This window comes from Arabidopsis lyrata (assembly GCF_000004255.2).
Source record: "Arabidopsis lyrata subsp. lyrata unplaced genomic scaffold ARALYscaffold_5, whole genome shotgun sequence".
Classification (NCBI taxonomy): Eukaryota; Viridiplantae; Streptophyta; class Magnoliopsida; order Brassicales; family Brassicaceae; genus Arabidopsis; species Arabidopsis lyrata.
The window spans coordinates 1,667,961-1,687,489 of record NW_003302551.1 but is presented as its reverse complement, the minus strand read 5'-3'; the positions used below and the strand labels follow the sequence as shown (position 1 = coordinate 1,687,489).

General features: G+C 43.2%; 1 long non-coding RNA gene across 1 annotated transcript; it reads left to right on the top strand.

Moving 5' to 3' along the window:
- Window positions 1-2: 2 nt before the first annotated feature.
- On the top strand, window positions 3-15,488 carry LOC110228727. The gene is made up of 2 exons (XR_002332233.1): window positions 3-753; window positions 15,006-15,488. It is a non-coding gene; the product is annotated as an uncharacterized LOC110228727 (long non-coding RNA).
- The last annotated feature ends 4,041 nt before the right edge of the window (window positions 15,489-19,529 follow it).

Here is a 19,529-nt window from a genome sequence, read left to right as displayed (position 1 = left end):
CTAAACCAGCTGGAGGACTAGCTAGCTCAGCTAGGTGAGCTGACCGGCAGCTCAACCGAGCTCGGTGAACTGATCGAGTACTGACCCAGCTGGGTGGTCTGGTCAGCTGACACTCGAGCTGGTGGACTGTCGTAGCTCGGGGATGAAGAGGTGTCTCGGCCAAAAGGTGTAAGGTCGAGCGGTTACCGACGAATGGTTACCGTTGGCGAAAGGGTGGATAAGGCCGAACGGTTACGATCGGAGAGACGCAACCCTTCAGAAAAGTGTATGGAACGGATGCGATGCTTTGGAAAAGCAACCATTCGCCCCCTATATAAGGGAGGACGTCCACACCATCTCAGAAGGCCCACAACAATCCAAAACAAGTCCCAAAACACTCTACGAAGTGTTGGTCGGAAAGGGGGTGCGGCTCGGCGAGTATCTCCGGAATCGGAATGGATTCTCGGAGTCTCGACCGAACTAATGCGCATGCTACCTCCCGATCCAATGCTTCGATGGAATGTAGAGGACGGATGGATGGGTCGGATTGGATGGGTCCAACCGATCGTCTTGGAGACAAATCGGATTGGATAGACCGATCGTCGGACGGATCGGATCGGACAGACCGATCGTCGGATGGATGGATCAGATCGGATAGACCGATCGTCGTACGGATCGGATCGGACAGACCGATCGTTGGACGGAAGGATCGGATCGGAGAAGAAGACGGATTCGGATAGACCGTCGCACAGACGGATCGACCGACCGGGATAGGTGTTGGTGTCGGATCCCGCACCAGAAGTCCGCGACCAACCAAAGATTGCCACGTAGTCAAAATAATGGCCCATAAAGGATGAAGCCCATTGGACCCATAGGCCGAAGGAGCGGTCGAAGTGGTTGTCACTACCTCGAGAATCCGAAGTGACTGCACTGTGACACGAGTTCGGTGTAGAAGACACGGGTAAGCCGGCTCAAGGACACTTGGGCCAAAAAGGCAAGGCCCATGAAGATCAGAGTCAACTCAAAATTCAAACGTTGAGCATTAAAGTCAAAGAATCAAAACGGACACATTTAAGAAGGAATAATTGTGCTTAATTACTCATTTTAATGTCGTTTCTCTATGTATAAATATAGAGGCCAATGGCCATGTAAGAAAAGATCTTTCCTCTAAAGAGAGAAATATTATAGCAATTTTCGTAGCAATTCACAAGTTTTTATACATCCATTTTTGTCCCTCAAGAATAATCTTTCCCACTTAATAAAATACTTGAGTGTGTGAATCCGACTTCCACATTTTGGCGCCGCCTGTGGGGAGATTAGGTTCTTGAGTGGTCAGATTTTTTCTTTATCACACTTCCAAGATAAGCAACAATGTCCGGAGGAGACGCCGCTGAGACATCATTGGCCGAAACCCTCAAAGCTATGCAGCAAACCATGTCGGACATATCACAAAAGTTCTCGGATGTGGAAAAGGCCGTCGATACGTTGCAAACATCCCAGGTATCTCTTAGTCAAAACGTCAATACTATACAAACTCGTGTTCGCTCTTTAAGTGCAGGAAACCCGGTGGGAATCCGAAGAGGGATATTCAACTCGCCAAGTTCCGCTGCACGAAATGAAACCAGCGGACAAACAACCCCCGGTGCTACTAATAATGTAGCTCAGACGTTGGAGGAAGAGACGCAGCTCGGGGATGAAGAACAACTTGCAGCTCAGTATGAGCAGGAGAACCTCGACCAGTTCGAGACCATGAGGAAGGTTAGCCAGGAATTAAAAGAAATGAAATCAAAATTTCATCAAGCTACAAGTTCAGAGCCAGATATCAATCGAGTCATTGAAGAAGCTAGGCGAACACCTTTCATCTCGCGAATTGCGAGTTTGAGGATCAAAGATTCCCGAAAACTCAAATTGGACCCTTACAGCGGATTGGAGGATCCAAAAAGCTATCTCGCAGCTTTTCTGATCGCTGCAGGAAGAGTCGAATTGGATGAAGCTGATGAGGACGCAGGCTATTGCAAGCTGTTTTCAGAGAATCTATGTGGCCAAGCTCTAATGTGGTTCACCCAATTAGAGCCGGGTTCGATCAGCAATTTCGACGAACTATCAGCCGTATTCTTAAAGCAATACTCCATCCTTATGGATAAAAGCGTTTCGGATGCCGATCTTTGGAACTTAACGCAAGGATCTAATGAATCACTTCGAGTTTTCATCACCAAATTCAAAGGAGTGCTGTCAAAACTCCCAAGAATCTCACAGCAATCAGCTTTATCTGCCTTACGAAAAGGATTGCGACATGATTCAAGGTTTAAAGAAGACTTAATACTTCATAAACCAGACACAATTCAGGATGCACTCTTCCGCGCGAACAACTGGATGGAGGTAGAGGACGAAAAAGAAAGTTTTGCCAAAAGGAATAAACAAGAAAAGTCGGCAATCACCGTCCCTACCAGGAAGTTCGAGCCTAGGGAGAGCAAGGGACCAAAGAAGTTTGGGTTGCAACCCTTCAACAATACCGTCGGGAAGCAATTCCAAGGGAAAGGAAGATCAAACACTTGGGTCCGTGATGAAAGTCTATATTGCGACATTCATAAAGTAACCGGACATTTAACCAAGGATTGCAGCGTTCTTAAAAAGCACCTCGCAGAGCTTTGGGCTAGCGGCGATCTTTCTAAATTCGATATAAAAGATTTTGTGAAGGAATACCACGAAGCAAAGGAAAACTCCAAAGATCAAGATTCCAAAAGACCAAAGTTATCCAACGAGGAAGAACCAAGAAGATCGAAGGGTAAGTTCAATGTGATTCTAGGAGGTTCCAGATTTTGCGGAGATTCAATAAGTTCCATCAAAAAGCATAGACGAAATGTCTTACTCAAAGCAAGCTTGAGCGAAGAAATTGATTTTCAAGGTGCCTCAATATCATTTAACGAAGAAGAAACGCGGCATCTCGAAAGACCGCATGATGATGCTCTAGTCATTACTCTTGATGTCGCTAACTTCGAAGTATCAAGGATCCTTATAGATACAGGCAGTTCGGTCGACTTGATCTTTTTAAGTACTCTAGAAAAAATGGGAATCAGCCGAGGAGACATAGTAGGACCCCCATCTCCGTTAGTTGCGTTCACAAGCGAGTCAGCCATGTCTCTCGGAACAATCAAGCTACCGGTCCTTGCCAAGAAGGTATCGAAGATCGTGGACTTCGTTGTCTTTGATAAGCCCGCAGCTTACAACATTATCCTCGGGACTCCCTGGATTTATCGAATGAAAGCAGTCCCCTCTACATATCATCAATGTATCAAATTTCCAACATCAAATGGGGTGGAAACAATTCGGGGAGATCAAGAAGCTTCACGGACGTGTTACTTAGCTAGCCACCGTTTGAAGATCCAATAGCAATTAACAAAGCCCGCAAAAGAAGGACTAAGGCAGAAATTTCCTAGTGGGCAGGAAAAAGAGGATGTGGTAGTCGAAGTGGTATTGGAAGAAGACAAACCAGATCGGAAAATTCGAATTGGAGCAACTTTGACTGGCCAAATAAAAGAAGCTTTGATCGAACTCTTAAGGAAAAACAAAGCATCATTTGCATGGTCAGCAGCGGACATGCCTGGCATAAATCCGAGTGTAATTTGTCATGAACTAACCGTGGATCCAAGCTTCAAACCGGTGAAACAAAAAAGAAGAAAGCTTGGAGTGGAGCGGGCAAAAATAGTAAATGATGAAGTGGATAAACTTTTGAAAATAGGGTCCATACGAGAAGTGCAATATCCGGAATGGGTAGCAAACACTGTCGTTGTCAAGAAAAAGAATGGGAAAGATAGGGTTTGCATCGATTTTACAGACTTGAATAAAGCATGTCCCAAAGATAGTTTCCCGCTCCCGCATATAGATCGACTTGTAGAGTCCACCGCTGGAAATGAGCTGTTAACGTTCATGGACGCCTTCTCGGGTTATAATCAGATAATGATGAACCCCGAAGATCAAGAAAAGACGTCATTTATCACAGATAGAGGTATCTACTGTTACAAGGTAATGCCTTTTGGTTTGAAAAATGCAGGAGCAACTTACCAACGGTTGGTGAACAAAATGTTTCACAATCACCTCGGGAAGACTATGGAAGTCTACATAGATGATATGTTGGTTAAGTCGTTGAAGAAAGAAGATCATGTTAAACATTTGAAGGAATGTTTCGATATTCTCAATAAATATCAAATGAAGCTGAACCCGGCGAAGTGCACATTTGGAGTCCCATCCGGAGAATTTCTTGGCTATATCGTGACAGAAAGAGGGATTGAAGCCAATCCAAATCAAATTAACGCCTTTCTAAACATGCCATCTCCAAGAAACTTCAAAGAAGTACAACGGTTGACTGGGCGGATTGCGTCTTTGAATCATTTTATCTCGAGGTCAACAGATAAGTCGTTGCCTTTCTACCAAATTCTAAAAGGGAACAAAGGATTCCTTTGGGATGAGAAGTGTGAAGAAGCTTTTGGGCAGCTTAAGGCATACTTAACCACTCCGCCTATACTGTCCAAACCGGAAGTGGACGAAAAACTTTATTTGTACGTATCAGTTTCAAACCACGCGGTTAGTGGAGTCTTGGTTCGGGAAGACCGTGGAGAGCAGAAGCCAATTTACTACGTGAGCAAGTCAATGACGGATCCGGAAACCAGATACACAATGATGGAAAAACTCGCACTCGCAGTGGTGATATCGGCTCGAAAGCTACGCCCGTACTTTCAATCCCATCCGGTTGAGGTATTAACCAACCAGCCACTCCGAACAATACTTCATAGTCCAAGCCAGTCCGGACGATTGGCGAAATGGGCGGTGGAATTAAGCGAGTACGACATAGAGTTTAAAAGCCGGATCAGTATGAAGGCTCAGGTCTTAGCAGATTTCCTGACCAAACTACCAATACCTGGAACGATAGAGCAACCGGAGAACCAAACTTGGAAATTACACGTAGATGGGTCTTCAACAAAACAAGGATCCGGAGTGGGAATCAAGTTGGAGTCTCCAACGTCAGAAATTCTAGAACAATCATTCCGGTTGCTATTCAATGCCTCCAACAACGAGGCAGAATACGAAGCCCTGATTGCCGGACTTCGATTAGCACAAGGAGTTGGAGCTAAGGAAATATTGGCTTATTGCGATTCGCAATTAGTAGTTAACCAATTTAATGGAGACTATGAAACCAAAGATTCGAGAATGGAAGCGTACCTCGAAGTGGTAAAGGATTTATCTAAAAATTTCTCGAAATTTGAATTAATCCGCATACCTCGAGGAGAGAATACAACTGCGGACGCGCTCGCCGCATTGGCGTCAACATCAGATCCTGAGTTGAAAAGAGTTATTCCAGTGGAATGCATTTCGGAGCGAAGCATTCAAGACAACAAAGAAACTCTCGTCATTACAAGATCTCGAGCGGCGGCACACGACCGTGGCGAACCAGAGATCGAACCACCACCCAACAAACGGAGGAAATCAAGAGGATCAAATACGTCTAACAAGGAACCCTTTGTCTTAGCTGAAGATGTGAGTTCAGAAACAGTATTAGAAACCGAATCGTTAATCGAGGAGGGTGCTCTCGAACCAAACGAACATCCCGAGCCAGAGCCACGAGTATTTCACAAGGTTGACCAAATTCCGGCTAAAGACTGGGGGGCTGACTGGAGGGAGCCAATAAAGCACTACATCATGACAGGGGAGCTCCCAAAGAATAAATGGCAGGCCAGGAAAATGAAAGTCGTTAGCGCGAAATTTTGTCTGTCAAAGGATGCGTTATATAGACGAGGTGTCAGTGACCCTTACCTATTATGCATTTTTGGGCCCGAAGTCGAAATCGTCATGAGCGAGGTGCATGAAGGATTATGCGGGAGTCATTCATCAGGAAGAGCTATGGCTTTTAAAGTTAAAAGAATGGGGTATTTTTGGCCAACTATGATCACAGATTGTGTTAAGTTCGCCCAAAGATGCAAGCGCTGTCAACTCCATGCACCATTGATCCACCAACCGTCAGAATTATTCTCCTCCATTTCCGCCCCATACCCGTTTATGAGGTGGTCAATGGACATCATTGGACCATTGCACAAATCAACTCGAGGTGTACAGTACCTTTTAGTCCTTACGGACTACTTTTCAAAATGGATTGAAGCTGAGGCGTATGTTGGTATCAAGGATTCGGCGGTGAAGACCTTTATTTGGAAAAACATTATATGTCGACATGGAGTTCCATACGAAATAGTCACCGATAATGGACCACAATTCATTTCACACGAGTTTGATGCCTTTTGTGCGGACTGGGGAATCAAAGTTAGTTATTCTACTCCACGATATCCGCAAGGAAACGGTCAAGCTGAAGCCGCGAACAAGACAATATTAAGCAATCTCAAGAAACGCTTAAGTCATCTAAAGGGAGGATGGTATGAAGAACTCCAACCCGTCCTGTGGGCCTATCGTACAACCCCTAGGCGACCTACAGGAGAAACTCCATTCTCTTTGGTTTATGGTATGGAGGCGGTAGTACCAGCTGAACTCAATGTGCCCGGACTTCGCCGAACAGAAGCACCGTTAAATGAGGAAGAAAATTCAGCAATGCTTAATGATTCACTAGATACCATAAATGAAAGGCGTGATCAAGCTCTAATTCGGATTCAGAATTACCAGCAAGCAGCAGCCCGGTATTATAACTCTAAGGTTAAAAGTAGGCCGTTCTTCGTGGGAGATTATGTATTAAGGCGCGTCTTTGACAACAAAAAAGAAGAAGGTGCCGGTAAACTTGGTATTAATTGGGAAGGACCTTACATTATTACCGAAGTGGTTCGGAACGGTGTTTATAGGTTGAAAGACCTAGAAGACAATCCAGTCAAGCGACCTTGGAATGTGATCAACTTAAAGAAGTTTTATGTTTAAAGCTATATGCATTATTTTTGTACATGAACTACGGTGTGGCTTGATCCCGAGATGGGTACGTACTTGTGAGACCCCGTCCCGGACGTCTCGGCGTCCGGCGACCATGGTCACACGTTCGTGCCTCTTCCCGGCCGAACCTCCATATTTTACGCGGTTTAACATAGAATTGCCTTTACGAGGCTTACTTCTGTAATCGCTTTCTTAGTACCCAGCGGAAGTCTTTCTACCTTTGGTTTAATCCCAACCAACCCTTGTACCGGTTTGATCATCTTTGTCCCTTAGACTTTAGATCGATCATTAACTCGGCCAAGTCATGCAATTTGTTCGCTAACCATTCTAAGTCTAACGATTGCATATTCTTTGTATCCCTAATCCAATGGCCAATTCCCAAACGTCTATCTTAACTAATAAGTTAGATGCGTTTACATACCTTGGCCTACATGCGGATTTGATTCCTCTTCGATCCGTCTATTGATCCTTCTCTTAGCCCTCTCGTCGCCTTATTCCATTCGTACAACGATTCTTAACCAATCGTGTATTGATGGACCAATCTCTATCGTTACTTAGCCATTCAACCAACCAACCCCACTGGTCTAAGTCCTTACGATAGAGATTGGGGATCGTACGTTTTTCTTGGTTCACGGTGGCCGAATCAAGCTCTTGGCTCATTGGTCCATCCGTCCTCCAAACGTACGCCCCTTCGGTTTCATGGTGGACGATCAAGCCCTCGGCTTATCGAACCATCCATGTTTCCGATCCGGTCGTTTATCACTACGACCGCCCACGGTCTACTAACCGTTTACCCGTCCGGTCCATGGTGGTCATAACGCCTTTTTGGCTTACCGATCCATCCATGCGATCCGAACAATATCATTATCACACCCAAGGGTCCGTGGATTCACCCATCGGATTATCGTAGGCTAGCCCATGAAATCATTCGTCCGTCGGCCTTTGGTTTGCTCGTGGGTCCAACATCCGTTTTGTCCACCGGTTCTCACCGTGGACTTTCCCGTTGGTTTTCCGTCGAGTCACCATTGGTGTTATCGATTCCTAATCGGTTTCACCATTGGCCATGGCGATTGATACATGAAGGAGGCCGCGATATTAGATCCTTACATGGTGAACCACGTCACTTACCCATTCTCGGTGCTTACTCCCTTTACCGGTGAGATTGCATCCATGGGCGACCCTTGGGTGAGTTCGGTTGCACTTATCCTCGTGCTTCTTCGAACACCTTTCCCTTATACGCCTTCCCTATTAACTTCCCGTTAACCATATCATCTATCGGACTATCTTTGGATTCGTCAATACTTCCATATTGACAATCTTAGATTTGCCGATCCATTTCCTTTTCGTGTCCTTCCCTCGACGATATGATTAATAGAACGGACGATCCATCGACCCCATAATCGAGCTATCGACCCGAACCATCAATCAAGTCGTCGAACCCTTCGGCGGTTCCCATCGAATCCTCGATCATGTAATCCGCCATGTTCCCTCGACAAGATCTCCGATACGTACCATCAGTCATCCCGCCGATCGGTACGACGATCGATCCGCCTATCCCGGTCAGTCGATCCATCTGTGCGACGGTCTATCCGGATCCGTCTTCTTCTCCGATCCGATCCATCCGTACGACGATCAGTTTGTCCGATCCGATCCGTCTCTAAGACGATCGCTCCATCCCATCCATCCCTCAATTCATTCTATCGAACCGTTGGATCGGGAGGTAGCATGCGCATCAGTTCGGTCGAGGCTCCGAAAATCCATTCCGATTCCGGAGATACTCGCCGAGCCGCACCCCCTTTCCGACCAACACTTCGTAGAGTGTTTTGGGACCCCTTTTGGGTTGTGATGGTGATTGTGAAGTGTGTGAGGATTGATTGTGAGGCCCTTGGACGTCCTCCCTTATATAGGGGCCGAATGGGTGTGTTTCCGAAACATCACATCCATTCGTTGCACCCTTTCGAAAGGTTGCGTCTTTCCGATCGTAACCGTTCGTCCTTATCCACCCTTTGGCCAACGGTAACCGTTCGTCGGTAACCGCTCGACCTTACACCTCTTCATCCCGAGCTACCACAGTCCACCAGCTCGAGTGTCAGCTGACCGGACCACCCAGCTGGGTTAGTACTCGATCAGTTCACCGAGCTCGGTTGAGCTGTCGGTCAGCTCACCTAGCTGAGCTAGCTAGTCATGCAGCTGGTTTAGCTCACCTAGCTGAGCTAGCTAGTTCATCCAGCTTGTCCAGCTCACCTAGCTGGTTTAGCTCGAACGTTCTTTCACGTTCTTTCCGGCTAAGTCTTTCGGTCCGTTTTCTCGGCCTTGACTACGCCATTCCCAATCTTTCCATGATCATTTCTCCATGATCACTAGATTATCCCGAAACCGTCTAAGTTATCTACACTTTTCATGACTTAAACGTTTCTTTCGTTTCTTAGGTTAACTTATTCATTAGTCTTTCTCGACCATGATCTAGTTTTCCCTAAAACAAACCGGCCCCCTTTAGGATCGCGGGACGCGGGTGTTACAGTAGGCAACTCGAAAACGAGTTCAGCTATTAATAAAAATTTGTTTTATTTCTTTATTAAAGGAAAAAGTTTCGACTGTGCGAACAAGTGAAGCAAATAGAAGGTTCGGCTAAGCGAACATACAAGAAATTGGAAATAGAGCGTTTATTCAAAAGACGGAATGTCCCTCATCGTACACTTCGGACTATGAAAATCTTGTTGACGAGCAGAACACTTCAACTCCTTGACCAGCAAGATCGAGGATTGGCATCATGCAGTCCGGAATTCGAGCAAAGTCCGAAATTCCAAGCTCAATCCACTCTCCGGGGTGAGATTCAAGGATGTGAAGATCTCTTGACACCGTAGTAAGCCTGCGTTGCATCCGGTTAATCCTCTTCCGAAGTCTCCTCTTTTCCGACATAAGCTTCCGGTGTTGAAGCTCGAGTGCCTCTATGAACGCCATTGCTGTTCCTTGGTCTCTGATTGGGAGATCCCTGATCAAAGCACATGGGGCTCGGATCTGAGATCTTAAGAAGTCGCGGGGTGGAGGAGGCTGCCTGTTTGGCTCATTTGGAACATCTTCGCTCATCATTCCGATTCTGGAGAAGTCGGGCATAGATTCTGAACAGCGAAGATTGAACTCCATACCTGCTAAAATAAAAAGAGTGGTGAGGAGTAAAGGGAAATTGAACCTATAATTTATAGGAACCCCATATCCTTAGCAAGCTGCGGATTCTATCCAAGGAATGGAGTGATTCGCGGAGAGATTTATGCCCTCGAACGGATCCTGCATTAAAAGGCGCATCTCCAAGAATATTTGGAAAGAAAGGAAAGTTGCAAATATTTCCATAAATAAAAAGGGGCCGAAGCCCATTACGAGTTTAAAAAAAAAAAGAAAAAAAAAAAGAAGTGAAGAAGTTAAAGAACATTTATGGGAGAGGCTCAGGAACAGGCTCCTTCATCGCCGGTTTAGTCTTCGAAGTGGACGCCTTGTTCTTGGCATCCACTTCGGAACGATCCCGAACGCGTTTCCGGCAGTTGCTGGCCTCCTCCTCCAAGTCCTCTTCCTCTTCACTGTCGGATGGAACGGCGCAGACAGGGGCGTTCACGGGACCCGGGACTCCTCTAGCGCGGAGATACATCCGAAGCATCTTCGGGATCTCAGCAACGGAGTCGAAGTTCCGCCACTCCCATTGAAAGGGATCACTCTCCAAGGCCCGTATCTTCCTTTCCACCCGAGCGATGCGAGCCTCGAGCGTCTGCCTTTTGAGTCCCAGCCGCTGCCTCTCTTCACACAAGCGACGGTGCTTGTCGGCGACCTAGCATAAAAATGAGTGAATAAGACGAAACAAGAAGTTTTAAATCAAAAACTTTAATATTTACCTTGTCAATAAAATCGCAAGCCTCTTTCTTCTCCTTCGGAGGAAAGTGAAAGACGGCGTGAGGGAAGAGAACGCCGGCCGGTTCAAAGCCGTCGCCGGACAAGAAGAGTGGGCTGCCGGGATCAACGGGGGCTACTGTTTCGTTTTCCATTCTTAATATTTCTCAAGTAAGATTCTAAAGTCATGTTTAAATAAAGCTTAGAAGTAGGTAAGCCTTTATTTATAATGATTTAGGGTTTGTCTTGGAACCATAAATCCAATAATGGTAGTGTGTCCGAGTGGTTTAAACCATTTTTGGAAATCGAGAAAAAGCACTTTTTGCATTAAAGACGAGCCGTTTTCCTTACTTATAAGAAGGGAAAGCGCAACCGTCGCATTAACTACAAAAGTTTCTAAGGCCCAAGCCCAACAAGTTTACCGAGTTGACTAAACCCGAAGTGGGGAACTCGCTTTAAGCCGAGCTCAGTTCTCGCATTCTAAAGAGAAAGGTCTGATCAGCCTAAAAATCTCAAAAGCATAACCACAAGGCCACAAAAGGTTAAAAGCGGACTTTGCAAACCCGCATATAATTTTAACCAAACCCCCTTGGGTCACAACCTAGAAAGGTTTAAAAGCCTCCTCAGGCAAATATCTTGTTCAAAAGAAACAATAAAGCCTCCTTAAGCCAAAAATAAGTTCGAAATTAAGTCTTAAAACTAAAGGGACAATCCCCAATTTAAAGTGGACGCAGCCACTACGGAGTGATCTCCACCTCGGACTCCGGCTCAGCAACCAAAGTTTCATTCACCTCCTTGACTGGTGCTTGATCAGATGAAGCTCCCTGACCACCCTCCGCGGTACAACCAACCTCTGGAGTGACCTCCGGTACCATAGGAGCTACGGGCGGAATAACGTCTTCCGTCTCACTTGAACCTAGAAATAATAATTCCAGTCAATCAAAGGTACAAGGTGAGAAAAGGTAAGCCTCAGGAGCCAAGTGTTACCTGCCCAGTCTAAACCCGATTCACTTATAGGAGGTAGAAGTGGGAAGAGCTGCCAAGCGACTCCGTTTTTCAGAAAGGTTAGTCGACAGCTCGGTCCTATCTTGCTCCTCGGAGAAATCTGCTTCATGGATTTGATCCAGCAGAATCAGGTTGCTTTCGTGCTCCTTGATGTCTGACTCCAAGTCCGACCTAGCTTTCTCGGTTTGCATGAAGCGAATGGCCCCTTGGATCAATTCCATCCCGCGTCCCTTAACCTCCTTTCTGGCCTTCGATGCCGACCTTGCCAACTCAGAATCACGCAACTTGGCTAGCGCCTTGTACTTCGCGTCAAGCTCGATAAGTTGGTTGTTCAGGGTATCGGCGGTTGATTCGGATTCATGAAGTCTACCCTGAACACCAGAAAGTTCGTCCTGGAGTTTGTAATTCCGGTCGTAGTAGTCTTGCAGCTCCCCCTTTACCTGCGCCAGCTCAGACGTCAACCTATCGACCTTATCCTCCAGATCGTGCTTGGAGCCAGCAGAAGAATTGAGTTCAGCCTCAAGAGCTGAGAATTTCTTTTTCCACATGTCAATCTCCTTCTCCCGTCCAATGACCAACCCTTCGTAATGTTCGATCATGTCGTTAAATTCGCTATGAGCCTGGCATTATACATGAACCCGGGATGGCGAGTCAGTTCGCAGAATGGCAATGCAATAAAAAAAAAACGAAACTAACCCGAGATGAGTGATGCGCGTGAAGCAAATAGCGTTCACGAATCGCAGGGCGCCATTTGTCGAAATCTGGCAAGATCGAACCCGATCGGGTCTTGAAGCATCGGAAGACGCTGCCTTCTTTCTCCATAGCTGCGAAGAAGGAAGAATTATAAAAATTGGAATTTTAATAGAGACAAAAAGTTTAAGTATGCGTAAATCATCAAACCTGAAAGCGATTTGACTTGAGGGACAAGAGCAGGCTTCAACCTCGAGGGAGCATCTCGAGATTCAGAGTCTCCACTTTTAGGGGATGCACTCCGAGCAGTCTTTTTGCTGACGGGCTGGGAAGAAGAAGACATGTCAATAGGTCGGGGAGGACCCATTGGTTCAGTAGGAGGGGATGATCGAGGTGAACGGTCAGTCCGGGCCCTTGATTTCTCCCTTCGCGGAGACGAGTCATCATGGGACGACTTGTCCCTCTTCTTACGAACCAAATTCTTAAGTGGTTCGTTGCTGAAATCGTCTCGGGGAGGACGAGGAGAATCACGACGAGGAGACCGCTCTCTCCGAGGAGAACGCTCGTCGCGACGTTCGCGACGAGGTGTTAACCTATAAGCAGCAACGGATCTGGCTCCCTCGGAGCTGTTGTCATCAACCAGCAGGGTCCTGCTGTAATCTTTTTTGTCAATGGCGGTCGCAAGGAACGCCTTGTTTTCATCACAAGCCTCTGCTATCGGCTTGGAGAGTTTCTTACGCTGGGCAGCGAGGGCCCGAGCTGACATTCCCTGAGTTGAGGGAGGAGGCGGAAGACGATGAAGTAGATTGGGAGGACTCATCCTGAGTTTCCGGTTGGCCTCGACAAACCGGTCAAGGGTGAAAGAATTCCAAAGGGTTTCCCCTTCAAGGATTGTTTTGAAGAACTTGACAAATTCTTCAGTCGGGAGAGTTGAAGCGATGAAAGCTGCGAAATGAAACAACGAATTCGGTCAGTAAAAAAATAATAATAATGAACAATAAAGGAATATACGACCTAGTCTCTACCAGGTTTCGCAGACCACTTCGATGGGAGTATATCGGAAAGATTCCCAATCGAAGCAGGAGTTTTCTTAATCAGAAACCAAGGATGGTGCCAGTTCTCATCCTTGTTCGGGAGGTGCGAAATGACGTTTCTATTGGCATTTGGATACGCCGAGAAGTACCCAGTTTTCTTTGATGAACTCCTTACGCTTAGGAGTTCATTCAGCTCGGGGACTCCAATGACGTAGCCAGCCTCCGCCGCAACGGTTATAATCCCGAGGATGGTTCGGAGGAGATTGGGGGTTAATTGAGGTAAAGCGATCTCGAGAGCCGCCAAGAATCGAACTAGGGCTTCGGGAAGGGGGAAGGTCAATCCGCAGCCCTTAAAGTAAATTTCGTAAACGCAAAAGTAGCCGACACGGTGGTTCTCCGGGGATTCCGTAGGATCGGCTATTTGTGCCTCCGCTATAATTCCAGGAGGAATTTGACAAAGCCCCTTCAATCGCTCAAGGGATTGAAGAGTACAGGTGGATTTGTAATGAGGACCGGCGATATCGTTAGGACGAGTGCATTCGTCATTACTAGAACGCCTCTCGTCGTAAGACGGAGATTCAGGTCTTTCAGAATCAGAAGTCATCGGATAAAATGAAAAATTCAAGATCCGGCGAAGGAAGGTTCGGAGAAGAAAAGTAGAGAGAAGTTTTGATTAAAGCACAAAAGTAAAAGAAGGAAGTAATGGTGAAAAGAAGTTACCTCACCCAAACTAATGATAAAACCGCCTTGGAAGTTGTGTGGGAAGTGGGAAGGTTTTTTCCCGTTTTAATAGTAATTAATCAATATACGGTCATAATGATGACAGATGTCACACGGTTAAAAATGGCTAGTGCCGAAATTAAAGGAGTGATGAGATTTTCGGCGGGAAATCAGAAAGATTCTCGAGCGCAATCTTTGGCCACTTGAGCATTTAAAGTCCTCCGAATTGGAATAGCACTTCGAAGAACTTGGGGGGCTAATTGTTGGTGTCGGATCCCGCACCAGAAGTCCGCGACCAACCAAAGATTGCCACGTAGTCAAAATAATGGCCCATAAAGGATGAAGCCCATTGGACCCATAGGCCGAAGGAGCGGTCGAAGTGGTTGTCACTACCTCGAGAATCCGAAGTGACTGCACTGTGACACGAGTTCGGTGTAGAAGACACGGGTAAGCCGGCTCAAGGACACTTGGGCCAAAAAGGCAAGGCCCATGAAGATCAGAGTCAACTCAAAATTCAAACGTTGAGCATTAAAGTCAAAGAATCAAAACGGACACATTTAAGAAGGAATAATTGTGCTTAATTACTCATTTTAATGTCGTTTCTCTATGTATAAATATAGAGGCCAATGGCCATGTAAGAAAAGATCTTTCCTCTAAAGAGAGAAATATTATAGCAATTTTCGTAGCAATTCACAAGTTTTTATACATCCATTTTTGTCCCTCAAGAATAATCTTTCCCACTTAATAAAATACTTGAGTGTGTGAATCCGACTTCCACAATAGGCGGATCGATCGTCGTGTCAACAGGTCGGGTTGACGTATAACCGGATCTGTTTACGATCGGATAAACGGACCAAGGCATAGATCGGCGGATTGACCGGTCGTATAGATCGGCGGGATGACCGACAATACGTATCGGAGATCTGATCGAGGGAACATGGTGGATTACTCGATCGAGGATTCGATGAGAACCGCTGGAGGGTTCGACGACTTGATTGATGGTTCGGATCGATAGCTCGATTATGGGGTCGATGGATCGTCCGCTCTATAAGTCATATCGTCGAGGGAAGGACACAAAAAGGAAATGGATCGGCAAATCTAAGATTGTCAATATGGAAGTATCGACGGATCTAACGATAGACCGATAGATGATATGGTTAACGGGAAGTTAATCGGGAAGGCGTATAAGGGAAAGGTGTTCGAAGAAGCACGAGGATAAGTGCAACCGAACACACCCAAGGGTCGCCCATGGATGCAATCTCACCGGTAAAGGGAGTAAGCACCGAGAATGGGTAAGTGACGTGGTTCACCATGTAAGGATCTAATATCGCGGCCGCCTTCATGTATCAATCGCCATGGCCGATGGTGAAACCGATTAGGAATCGGTAACACCAATGGTGACTCGACGGATAACCAACGGGAAAGTCCACGGTGAGAACCGGTGGACAAAACGGATGTTGGACCCGCGAGCAAACCAAAGGCCGACGGACAAATGATTTCATGGGCTAGCCTACGATAATCCGATGGGTGAATCCACGGACCCTTGGGTGTGATAATGATATTGTTCGGATCGCATGGATGGATCGGTAAGCCGAAGGCGTTATGACCACCATGGACCGTACGGGTAAAACGGTTAGTAGACCGTGGGCGGTCGTAGTGATAAACGACCGGATCGGAAACATGGATGGTTCGATAAGCCGAGGGCTTGATCGTCCACCATGAAACCGAAGGGGCGTACGTTTGGAGGACGGATGGACCAATGAGCCAAGAGCTTGATTCGGCCACCGTGAACCAAGAAAAACGTACGATCCCCAATCTCTATCGTAGGGACTTAGACCAGTGGGGTTGGTTGGATGAATGGCTAAGTAACGATAGAGATTGGTCCATCAATACACGATTGGTTAAGAATCGTTGTACGAATGGAATAAGGCAACGAGAAGGCTAAGAGAAGGATCAATAGACGGATCGAAGAGGAATCAAATCCGCATGTAGGCCAAGGTGTGTAAACGCATCTAACTTATTAGTTAAGATAGACGTTTGAGAATTGGCCGTTGGATTAGGGATACAAAGAATATGCAATCGTTAGACTTAGAATGGTTAGCGAACAAATTGCATGACTTGGCCGAGTTAATGATCGATCTAAAGTCTAAGGGACAAAGATGATCAAACCGGTACAAGGGTTGGTTGGAATTAAACCAAGGATAGAAAGACTTCCGCTGGGTACTAAGAAAGCGATTACAGAAGTAAGCCTCGTAAAGGCAATTCTATGTTAAATCGCGAAAAATATGGAGGTTCGGCCGGGAAAAGGCACGAACGTGTGACCATGGTCGCCGGACGCCGAGACGTCCGGGAATGGGTCTCACATATATGTAGACGCAAGTTTCTTGCATGAACAAGAGGGAACAACAGATGTAGCACATATGCAAACAATACGAGAGGGAATCAAACAACAATTATGGGATGCTTTTTATTAGTGAGTTTATTATATGTATTTCAGAATGATGTATTTTGAAGTTTATTTTAAGGAAAAACTAAACAAATAATAATTATTTTGAATAATTTTTTTTTAGAAAAAGTATGATAATTATGTTTTAGTAAAAATATCAAATTTAAATTAAATATTTGCATATATTTATTTAATTAATATTTTTTACAACCAAAATTTCTTTAATTAATATTTTTATAAATTTAATTATATTATTACTTTTCAAAAATTCAGCTAGATTCAGCAGTTACCATTTGAACTTAATATTATTCAGCTACATTTAGCAAAAAATCACTAATATATTCAGCCAGATTCAGCAATTCAGCCGCATTCAGCGGTTACCATTTATAGCCTTTGTCATACTTGTTTGACAGTCTTGTTGATTTTCTTCATTATCAATATCTAATTTTCATTTTTCTCTACATTTAAAGCAGTCTTGTTGATTTTCTTCATTATCAATATCTAATTTTCATTTCTTTCTACATTTAAAGCACACAATCTAATCATATAATCTTAGGTTGTGAATGGGGAGAGCGGAACCAGCGTTTTAGAAGTGGTTTAATATTTGTGTTACCATTCAACAATTTTTGCAAAGTGCCGGACATAATATTTCTTTAAAATTAATGTATTAAAATATTACTATTTGGTCCAGCTTTTTCTATCCGCCTACTGCGTTCTAACAACACCTAACTACAAGTGTTTCATATGTTTAACAAATATATACACATATGTACATATAACATACACAACTTTAATAATTCTAAAAATTTTGAAATAAATTCTATATGTTAGTTTTATCAAATAACACAACCCTAGTTTAGAAAAAAATTGTTTCGATCACTTGAAATATTATTAAAATTAGTTATAATTTGATAATTATTTTACCCGCACCGCATTCACCATTCAAACAATGTTCTGTACTGCTTATTCTATATAAACCGCACTTGTTCCGCATAATGCGTTTTTTATAACCGTACCGTAGTAAAACCGTACCGCACTTCTATAACCGCTTATCCCGCATTATCTAAACCGCTGTCACCATTCGGAGTTAAACTCTAGAAACTTATACGAACTGATACACTATACCAAAATCGCCTTTGATGCACATATCTTTTTCCCACCTCCACCTCCAAAAAATTAAAGCTACACGTAAAAGGCTGCTACATCACTCGTCTCCGATAGTCCAATTTCTCTATATTTTATTTTTTTAACAACTTTTTTTTGTTAATGTTAGAATTATACTATAATCTGAATTTCTCTATAATTCAGATTGGTATGTCAATATTATAATACTAGATATTAACCCGCGGTACACCGCGGGTCTATAATTTTATTAAATAATAATAAAATTAATTTTTTTTAAAGATGATCTATAGATATATGCTATTGTTTTGTTTGATTTAAATGTATGGTACACACGATATTTTATAACTAAAGATTTAAAATTTGAAGTTTTATTTGTTTTGTTAATATTATTTGTTTAGTTTTGTTTAGTGTTTAAGATTGTATAGTTATATTTTGATTGTTAATTATAGGATTTCACCTGTAGTATATCATACTGTATTAATATCGACCCCAAATCCGTCCGACCATATAACTCTGTCCCGTGAAATCTACATCATTTTGTCATTTTCCAATAAAATTCAAATATTTCTAATATTCGAAACTTCATTTAATATCGACCCAAAATTCATAATAGTATTTTGATTGTTATATCTAGGATTTCACCCGTAATATACCGTCCCGTATTAATATCTTTTGTAAATATTTATAATGTTTAAATTTCTTATAAATTATTATAAAATTCAACTATTTAATATTTGAAACTTTATAAAATTCCTAATATTATAAATATTTAAAACGTTTTATAAAAATAAACTTTTTTAAATGTTTAAATAATTATAATATTTTACTTTTAATAAAGTTTAAATGTTTATAATAATTTGAAACTATTTAAAAGTTTCAATAAAAAATATTAGAAAACATTTAACATGAAATACATTGGATAAGAAAATAAAATATATATGATGTGATTGTTAACCATATAAAACATGTAATTATTGTAAAAGGTTTTAAAAGATTAGAAAAATTACACTTACCAACCAAAACTCGGATCCACAGGTTTTAGTAAAAGTATATATCATAAAAACAATTAAAATACATAACATTAGAATAATGAAAATTAAGAATAAGAACTTTATTTTATTAACAAATTCATTTCCTTTTTACGTTAAAGAAAATGATTTTAATAGAATGGACTTGTTATGTTAGCCTATAAAAGAAAATCATTTACAAACATTATGAGGAAACATGAAATTATGAAAATGTAAAAAAATACTGGACATTAAAAAAAATTCGTATCTGAAGATAAGAAGAAGGACTAACTAACCTTTTAATGCATACCTTATTTGATAGTTTCTTTGGAGACGGAGTTGATGATGTCCATAATTTCCAAAGATCTTAAAATCGAAAGCTGCAACATAAGAAAAGTAGGTGACAATTAATTTTTTAAAAGAAAACAAACGTGAAATATAAAATGTACTAAGAACATTGTTTAAAAGAAGCCATATAAATCTCTATTACGAAAACGTTTAGTATTGTGGATCAATGGTTGAAAAGATCTTTTTTATATAGATGAATGAAAAGTACTCGAGAAGTTTAGGTTTGATCTAAAAATTAAAACAATTTTGCAAATATTGGAAAATTAAATATTTGATTCCTAATATATTCGATTTTGTATTATCAACTGAATAACGTCTATATGCATGGTGGGATTTATGAATGAGGAAAGCTAATTAAAGATATTTCCATTTGTTTTAGGA